At 43.9% G+C, this 8865-nt stretch overlaps 1 long non-coding RNA gene across 1 annotated transcript; it reads left to right on the forward strand.

Moving 5' to 3' along the window:
* Nucleotides 1-459: 459 nt before the first annotated feature.
* Nucleotides 460-8497, forward strand: LOC149346700 (uncharacterized). The gene is made up of 3 exons (XR_016292462.1): nt 460-1047; nt 2876-3198; nt 5183-8497. It is a non-coding gene; the product is annotated as an uncharacterized LOC149346700 (long non-coding RNA).
* The last annotated feature ends 368 nt before the right edge of the window (nt 8498-8865 follow it).

An 8865-nucleotide genomic window follows, 5' to 3' on the forward strand; every position in this document is an offset into this window, starting at 1 on the left:
TAGTTCGTGTGTGCTTAGACGACTTTCGCGCGAACGCAGTGTGCAAAAGCCATAGTAGTGAAGACGCGACGACACACGACGCCAATAAAAGGTTTTACTCTTCCGAAATGCCATTAAAAAACCTCTTAAAGTATCTAAACAACAACATTTTTTTTGAAAACATATTTACTTTTAAAAGTCCGCCTGTTAATTACGAAATATTAGTTTTTTTAGTGTTCATCACTTGGCCAATAGGAAAGCTAGTCATGTCTTATTTTAGGCGAACTTTGCACTTAAATGCTTTTCTGCTCGTTTGTTGCAATCATTAGACAAGATATTGAATGTTAGGACGTTTGTAGCTATCAAACAGCTTTATTTTTCTATTATTTTTTGGCCAAAAGTTGCAGTTCCGCAACAAGTAGCTCACCGCCCCATGTAGAGTCACTAGCCCCATGATGCTTTGAGCGCCCATGGTGGCTCGGAGGGCGTAATCAGAGGAAGGTGATCCTCGTTGCGATTGGCCAACCGAGAACAGACGTCACTGCTCTACTCTACGTCACTCTGTGGGGACTTTTGGGGAACACTGCGCTTCAACCGACAGGGAAAATCTCAACTCTTCGTGAAAATCCTTGCTCAATATCCCGAGGTATCCCAAGGTGCATTTCTTGCTCGCTTGTTTATTTTTTTGCCTTGAGCATGGAGACGGATGCGTGCGATGGCGTTGCTTCAGCGATTTGCGACAAGGCGTTCTTCAATACTAGTAATTTAAAAACACCCATCAAGGATATTCATGGGGAAGGACGCAGTTGTTGCTGCGACGCGTCTTTTCTTTTTCTCTTTCCTCTGATCTCTTCTCTATCTGTACGCGGCAGCGGTGGTGGCTCGGCTCCAGCCAGTAGGCAGGCCCATGCAATTTCCTTTTCATCCTTCTCCCAGTCACAACAATAACATGTAGTAAGGCACGGCCGTTCTTGTGCGACTTACGTCCGAAGCATTTTGTCGCCCTTCGTGACCTGCGACGGCACCACAACTTCGAGGAAGAGAATCTAGTCTTCGACTCGAATAAAGGTAAGAAACGAAGTCTATACTACTGCGTGCACGCACGCAGTGATCAAAGCAATAAAGGGCCAAACAAAGCGGGATGCAGTCGCGCGCTTAGATTACCGATTTAAAAGTTGCAGTTTATTGACTTTTAGAGCGCGCGCATTTTAAGTTTGTAAACACAAAGCGCGTTCTTTTTTTTTATTTACGGGCTTACACTCACCTGGGGAAACTTGCACGTGGTTTTGTGCACAAAAACTTAGCGATGTCATGCACGTTTTTTGTCATGCGATGTCATGCACGTCAGCGCCGTCCTTGTTGTCTCTTCTTGTCCTTGTCTCCTTGCGCTGCTATTTATTTATTTCAATGGGCTTAGTCTAGTGCAGCAGATCTGCAGAGGTAGCCTTTGCGGGCATTCGAGTGAAATGTGAAACGTAACGTACTATAACCTTTGAAAGCCATGACTTGTCATAGTCATTTTGCACTTATTTGTAATGTAAGGTGTATAGTTTGTACAAAGTTTAGGTAGTCATAGTTTTGACTCCTAATCATTCTGAAGTGTAGCATGACTCAGCACTTTACTAGTAACATAAGGTGTGCAGAGTTTGTACAAAGTTGCGTAGTCATGCCTTGCACTCATGACTCGTCATTCTGCTACATAGCATGACTGTGCACTTTAATGCTTTGGCATTCTCTCTGGTAAGCAGTCTTATGTGTGTCTGCAGAATTTTTTTTTGGTGTCCTAGCTCCTCCATAAGCAAAGTGACAAGCAGTGCACTCTCTTTCATATTTAAAGTGGCCACTGCAGGAAAAAAACTGGTCCTTGCAGCAGACTCGCTGCTACAGGCCTTGCTTATGCTTTGTTGCAGGCACCTGCAATGTCTCGACAGGACACACAACATTGCCGCGGCATGCACTGGCTTAGCAGCGCTGAAGCCATGGCAATCGCAACACGCTGAAGTGTGTAGGAAGAATGTCCAGTATTGTTCTGCCTATAGAAGTCAACAGCGCTGACCTGAATTTGTGGTCAAAGGACAGGGCCATGTAAAAGGTTGCTGTGCAGGAATGAGTTTTCGCAGGTTGTAGTAAAATTGAAATACTTCCATGTAACAGTCCGTGTAATAACAACCTGAACTTAATAATTTTCGCCAAAAATTGTTCCCCATGCGCTATAGCAGGAAAAAAACAGTAAGCGAATGACTGATAAATTTTTAACAATAAAAAAGCTGGGAAATGCAGTTCTGCACTGCAGGCAAACGGCTAAAAATTTGAAGCTAAATCTGTGTTGTCATGCGCACTTGGCAGAGGCAGAGCGCCAGTAGTAGTGCGAGAGTACTGCATATGTGCCCACTCCATAGCACATGCATTTTTCATTAGTGTATGTAAAAAGTACAAACTTTAATTTGGCCTTGCTTTTCAAAAAATGAAAGTAGTGTGATACACAAAAAATTGACAGAGAAGTTGCAAAAGCAGAATTTCATGAACATTGCCTTGTCTTGTTACTTTACTGTTGGCTTTCTAAGGATGCCTTATGCCGTTATCCATGTGCTATGATTGTGTACACGTTTTTATCAAAATGGAGCCCACCTTTGTTCACGCCTCAATTTTTAAAAATTTCTTTTTAGTCATGAGTGGTCAGGGACTTAACATCATATGTTGGCATCGTGTCATAACTATGTTACAATGCTGCTGTGAGGCTGTGGTTGCTATGTCGCCGTTGCTATGCTCTTGGCACAAACCCACATACATCGCAGGATCTTGCTCGGGGTTTACCGTTCGGAATTGTGCTTTCACACTAATAATTAACTAATACTATGTGGAGTGCTTAGTTATGTTTACAATCTTTCCGTTTCAGGATTTTGCACCTGCAAAGACGGAGAAGAAAGCAAAACTTGCTGCCATTTTATAGCTTCTACAGGAAAGAAGGAATGTGCACCAAGGGTTTTTAAACGCTACCGGCACTTCCACCGTTTCGGCTCGTACGAAGAGCTTCCTATAGAACAGCGCCAAAGGCAGGAAAAGGAGCAAGGAAGCTGCAAAATCGGCGAACACTGCTTTGCTACTCTAGCATGAAGAAAGAGGGCAAGGTATATTTAGTGTTTCAAAAGAAACACTACGGACACTTCAATGAGGCCTGCCACCAAAGGCTGTCCCAGGATGATGCCAGAGTACTTGCAGGTTAGCCACTCCTCTTGTACAAAGCATTTGTGCATGCTGTGTTGACTGTACCGGAATGTGAAAACGTTTAGAAGCTACACTCCAGCAACCTTTCATAAATGGGAGACGAAAGTGCAATAGAAATGTATTTTAGGGGAAGATATTGCTCATTAACTCGAGTGATCATTTCAATGATTTTTATTCTCCTGTGATGCATCTGTGGCACAAAAGAGGTGGGACAACACGAAAATGCCTATTGTAAAGTGGGAGAAGGCATGTCCCACAAAACGAGGGGGCGGAAGAAGTTATAGTAGGGCACAGCTTAAGAACCCAGTGGCCAATGCCCCTCAAAGGAAGCCTGCCATCCAATGGCGTCGACCGATTCTCATGATGTCATGGTTAATCCTAGGGGGTAGCATTGCAGGAGAGGGTGGCAGGTGAAAGGGGATTAGTTATGGCTTTAATTGGATTAACTGATGAAAATCAGCTGACGCCATTGACTGGGGGGTCTTCTTTAAGGGGCATCTGCCACTTCGTTCTCGAGTTGTATCTGACTGTAGTGCAATTCACTTGAGCCTACTTGGTCACATCGAAGGGTGAAAAACAATTGATCCACGGCACATTGCATGCACAGCACAGTCTGTACGAACTTCATGCCGTTTAGTTTAGAGATGCTTTGTGGAAGGGGTCCAGTCTTTCGAACTGAACATAATTAGGAATGCCATCTAGCACTGAACTACTCCAATGTCTGTTCTTTTGTTTTTCTGCTGGTTTCATTGACTATCCTAGGTCTGTCGCTCAATCGGCTGACGTTGAACTTCATCCGTTAGAAGTCGGCTTGAGCTCCATGAAACGTGTCTTGAATGACTGACAGTTGCACTCGATGCTAGCCTCTTTTTTTGGCTGCCTGTCAAAAGTGTAGGCATTTTGTTGCTGATCAAACCAACGCCACCAGTCTAATGGTTGTATAAGAGCCATGTTTTTTCTCATAAGAGAGATCATCTGCAGTGAACTTTCATTAATTAGAATTATTTGGCTGTTTTGGCACTTCATCAGTAACGCTCGCAGGAACGGCTGTGGTTTGAGTGTTCAGCTACTAAGCTGGAGTACCCGGGTTAGAACCCGGCTGCGGCAGCTGAGTTTCGATGGAGGCAAGAGGTGCCCACGTGCTGCGCAGTGTCAGTGCCCAAAGATCCCCAGGCGGTCGAAATTGTTATGGAGCCCTCCACTACAGCACCTCTTTCTCTCTTGCTTCTTTCACTCCTTCTTTCCTTCATGGCATGGTTGAGGCAGTTACTGCACCATTTCCTTTCCTCAAAAACCACTAATATAAAACACAAGCCTGCACAAGAGTTGAAATTGCAAAAGAAACGAACAAGCAGCATTTATATTTCAGTTTATGTATGACTGGCATGCCCTCCAATTGTCTCTGACTTAGCAGCAGTCATTCAGGTGTTGAAACTGAAACAGCATGAGAAAAATATTCACTTAAAAATTATTCACTTGGCATAAGTGAATTCTACATTGTGACTCGTGCACACTATTGTCTTGTGCACAAGTCCAAAGAAACGAAGATCGCGTTCAAAAATTTGGTGTCTCTACTCCTTTAAAGGTTGCTGTCAGGCGAATCGGTGCATTTTTTGAATATGCAGAATGAAATGGGACAGGATGTGAAGCACATGTCCTTATTCTTTTCTTGTCCACATTTTCAGTGCTGTTATATTCTGCATTTATAACACGCTGTATATAACTTCCCTGTTTTGCATTGCAGTATGCAAGTTTAAACTCATAAAAATAAAGTCCATCTGGCTTTGAAACAACCATTTTGTCGTGTGCTTTGCAGTGCCACAAAAGTTAAATGAAAGTAAGATGAACTGTGTGTCACCTGTGAAAAGGAACAAAGTGGAAGATGAAGGAATCTGACCAGAAGTATTTGTCACTTTATTACATGGCTGTAGGCAGATGAACCAGAGATGTTAACAGTTTTTTTCTGTACAATTTTCAGGCCGGTTAGCAGAAGGAGTGCCAGAAAAAAACCATTGTGCACAACATCCGAGCAGGTACAAGTGGATCAAGCCCACGGATGCAACTTGTGACCACTAAGGACCTCCGTAACATTGCAGATAAGTTTAGGATTGGCAAAACAGGGCAGAGAGATCCAGACGATTTTAAGAGTGTTGAATTATGGGTCGAAGAAATGAGGGCAGAAAATGAGTCGCCATTGTTGTATTACAGGAAGAAGGGTGACCCCAACAGTCAAGATGGCGACTTTGAGTTAGCATTAATGACGTTCCCACAACGAGAGCTCCTTTATGAATTGGGGGCAGCGAAACTGTGCATTGACTCCACCCATGGCATAAATAAGTACTGATTCCAACTGACAACCCTGCTCACAATTTCTCAAGATGCCTTTGGTATCCAGTGTGCCTACTTGATTTCAAAAAGGGTGAACACGGGCACTGTGTTGAGGTTTTTCGAGGCCATCAAAGAAAAAACACAATACCATGTCAGGCATTTATGTCTGATGATGCCCCTGTTTATGGCAGTGCATGGGAGCAGGTGATGGGTCCCTTGAGGAGTCGACTGCTTTGCAGCTGGCAGGTGCTACACAACTGGAGCACGCACCTGAATACAGTCACAAACAAGGACTGCAGGAGTACAACAAGGGACATGCTGCACACTCTGATGAAGTGGACAGATGAGACTGAGTCTCAACAGTTGCTCCCTGCACTTCTTGGTATCCACTCCAAAGAGCATCGGCTTAATTGCCTTTGGCTTTGTCAGATATTTTGAGAAAACATACGCAAAGAGGGCATGTCAGTGGGCCTACTGCTATCGGCAGTACATTGGATTAACAACAAATAATCACTTGGAGTCAATGCACAAGGCACTGAAGTACTCTCACTTTGGTGGCAAGGTAAATGGGTGATTGGATACATTAATCAAAGTACTCGTCAGTTTCACATCCGAAAAACTTTACAACAGGTGTCAAAGGAGGAGCAGACCACCGCAAATCTGCCCTGTTTAGGAAGCATAAAGTGGGGATTGAGCTTTCTAAGTCCAGTACTGAGAGAGTTGGAGATGGCCAGTGGCGTGTAAAGTCACAAAGTTTGGTGAACTTCAAGCACACAGTGGAAAGAACTAGCAAATCGTGCAGTGGCTGCAAGCTCCATTGTGAGCAGTGCGAGGCTTGCCACAACATGTACACATGTACGTGTTGACCATGCAACGCATGTGCACAAGTGCAAGCACATGCATGCTGTTGCTATAATGGAGCTACACTTGTGCCAGATGCACAGCAGCCAGAAAGTAGCATCTGACTGTGCTGGCGTTTGTAGGCCCTGCCAGCTGAAGATGGCAGATTTCAGGTGAGGGATTAGGATTGTGTTATGAGCTAGTTGGCGGGCTATTCTGACAAAGTGCTTTAGCATAGCAAGCTCAAGACACAGCAGCGAAGAGGAGTGCCATTTGCTAATTTTCTTGAAGCCCACATGGTCATGAGAAAGGTGCGCCATCATATCCCATATCAAGCAGCACCATTGACGGTACACTACAGGCCTCTGGCATTTCTTTTCTAGTCATTTTTTTTCCCTGAAACTTTCCTCCTAGGAATGGAGAACTCATCCCGCCACGGCGCCTCAGTGGCTCTGGCATTCTTAGACTGCTTACCCGAAGGCTGTGGGTTTGATCCGGCCATGGCGGCCACATTTCAGTGGAGGCAAAATACAAAGATGGCCATGTGCTGTGCAAAGTCAGCGTGCATTAAAGGGCCCCAGGTGGTGTAAATTAATCCATAGACCTCCATTATGGTGTCCCTCATAGCCCATGTGTCGCTCCCGAATGTTAAACCCGACAATTAAGAAATTGAGATATTTCAGGCCCCTCATTTCCTACTCAGAATCTGCTTGTGTGAGTACGCCCTCTCTGGCACTGCTCAACAGAGAACTTCTGACAATTGGCAAACATTTTTCATCTTTGGGAAATTAGTGCACTCATTTTCTTGTTCATACCTGCCTTGCATTCACTATAATTTTATTTCTTCGTCATCCCTGCTTGATTTCATTTTGTCTGCATGTGATGCACTCATAGAGGCATGCGCTCTTCAATAAAATTAGTATGAAGTGTCGCTCCATGCTGCATTCCTCTTTGTTGCGTCGTGCTGTCACAGTGCACCGCCCTTTTAGGACATCTTGAGAAAAACAGCACTTGCAGACAAAGGACCAGAACAAGAAGGGCACAAAAAAAAAAACAGCGCAGTTGTGTGTCCTTCTCGTTCTGGTCCTTTGTCTGCAAGCACTGTTTTTCTCAAGATGTACCCCAGCCAACTCGCCCAGCAACACACCTTGCCTTTTAGGACAGTTTACAATATGTGGTTCTACAGTTCTGCAATGCATGTGAGAAAAAGTATTCTTGACAAAAGGCTAAGCTGTAGCTGTCATCTTGCACACTGAAAGCTGCAGCGCAAAACTACTATTCATCTTATTTTGCAAAGAGAATACTGCTGCAACAGAAAAACAGTATTACTCATTTTTCAGAGCATTGCTGGTGCAATTTGTGACACGAACTTATATTGCCATGGTAGAAACAGCCGTGAATAGCCTTCCCTCACATGATAAAGCACTTCATAAATGAACTTGCTTGGCTCTTACACAGTGTCTCTCCACCAGCCTTCCAAGCAATGAGCCTTCTGTTGTGTGATGGGAACACTGTGGTAATTTTGTTGCCTAGAAATTCTAAAATGCCCCTATTTGTCGAGAAGGCAGCTTAGATGAAACATATAGTGCCCAGTTAATGTCATTTCCTTTTTACTCATTAATGAAGAATGCTTCAAAACCCAACTGCAACGAAATTATAATTTGGCTAGAATGCCTGTTAATGTGCTGGGTGTGTCATAAAACTAATTGCAACAAAGTTTCATACTTCTGAGAAAACTGACTCTGTTGCTACAAGTGTTTAAAAAGCTGTGTAGTAGACAACGTGGCATGTCCATATAGGCAGATACGGATACCTGAGTGCCATACGGCCTCATGTCTGGCCCATTGGGAATGAACAGATTAGGGACAGTGTAGAGTGAAAGGCTAGGGGCTAAAATGTGGCTTGGCAGTCATGGGTATGGTGCTGTGGCAGAGTTGTTAGGAATTTGTTTCAATCCTGCAGATGCTGATTTCTGTTTCCATTCCAGGTTTTTGTACACCATATTTACTTAAATAATGGATGCATTTGCATAATAAATGCTTTCCCTACATCAATCATCAAAATCTGGGGAAAGTTCAACTGACCACACCATGTTTTACACCATGTAATAAATGCACCAAACTTACCATTCTAATTTTTTCCCACAATAAACTGCATCCATGATGCAAGTAACTGCGGTATTACAGGTTACAGAATGAAGCACTGTCAGCCGTATTATGTGGCCGCAAGACTGCCTGGCGCCATGTGAAGAGGAATGCTCCCAAGGCTCATCACATCACATTTACTCCAGTATCCAGATATGGCACCCGTTTAATCCTGCACATCACATTCACCTCGGGCTGGTGATAGCCTGCCAGCTAGATTAAGAATGTCGCAAATAAAATGTCTACCTAACTGAAAACTGCGGTTGTATATGTCGGATATTTTTATTGACTTGTGGCAGTCTACCTGGACAGGTTATGGTAATGCAAGGCAGCCCATTATGCACAGCAT

Source organism: Amblyomma mixtum, chromosome 4 (assembly GCF_055824585.1).
Source record: "Amblyomma mixtum isolate Tamu chromosome 4, ASM5582458v1, whole genome shotgun sequence".
In the NCBI taxonomy this organism is placed as follows: domain Eukaryota; kingdom Metazoa; phylum Arthropoda; class Arachnida; order Ixodida; family Ixodidae; genus Amblyomma; species Amblyomma mixtum.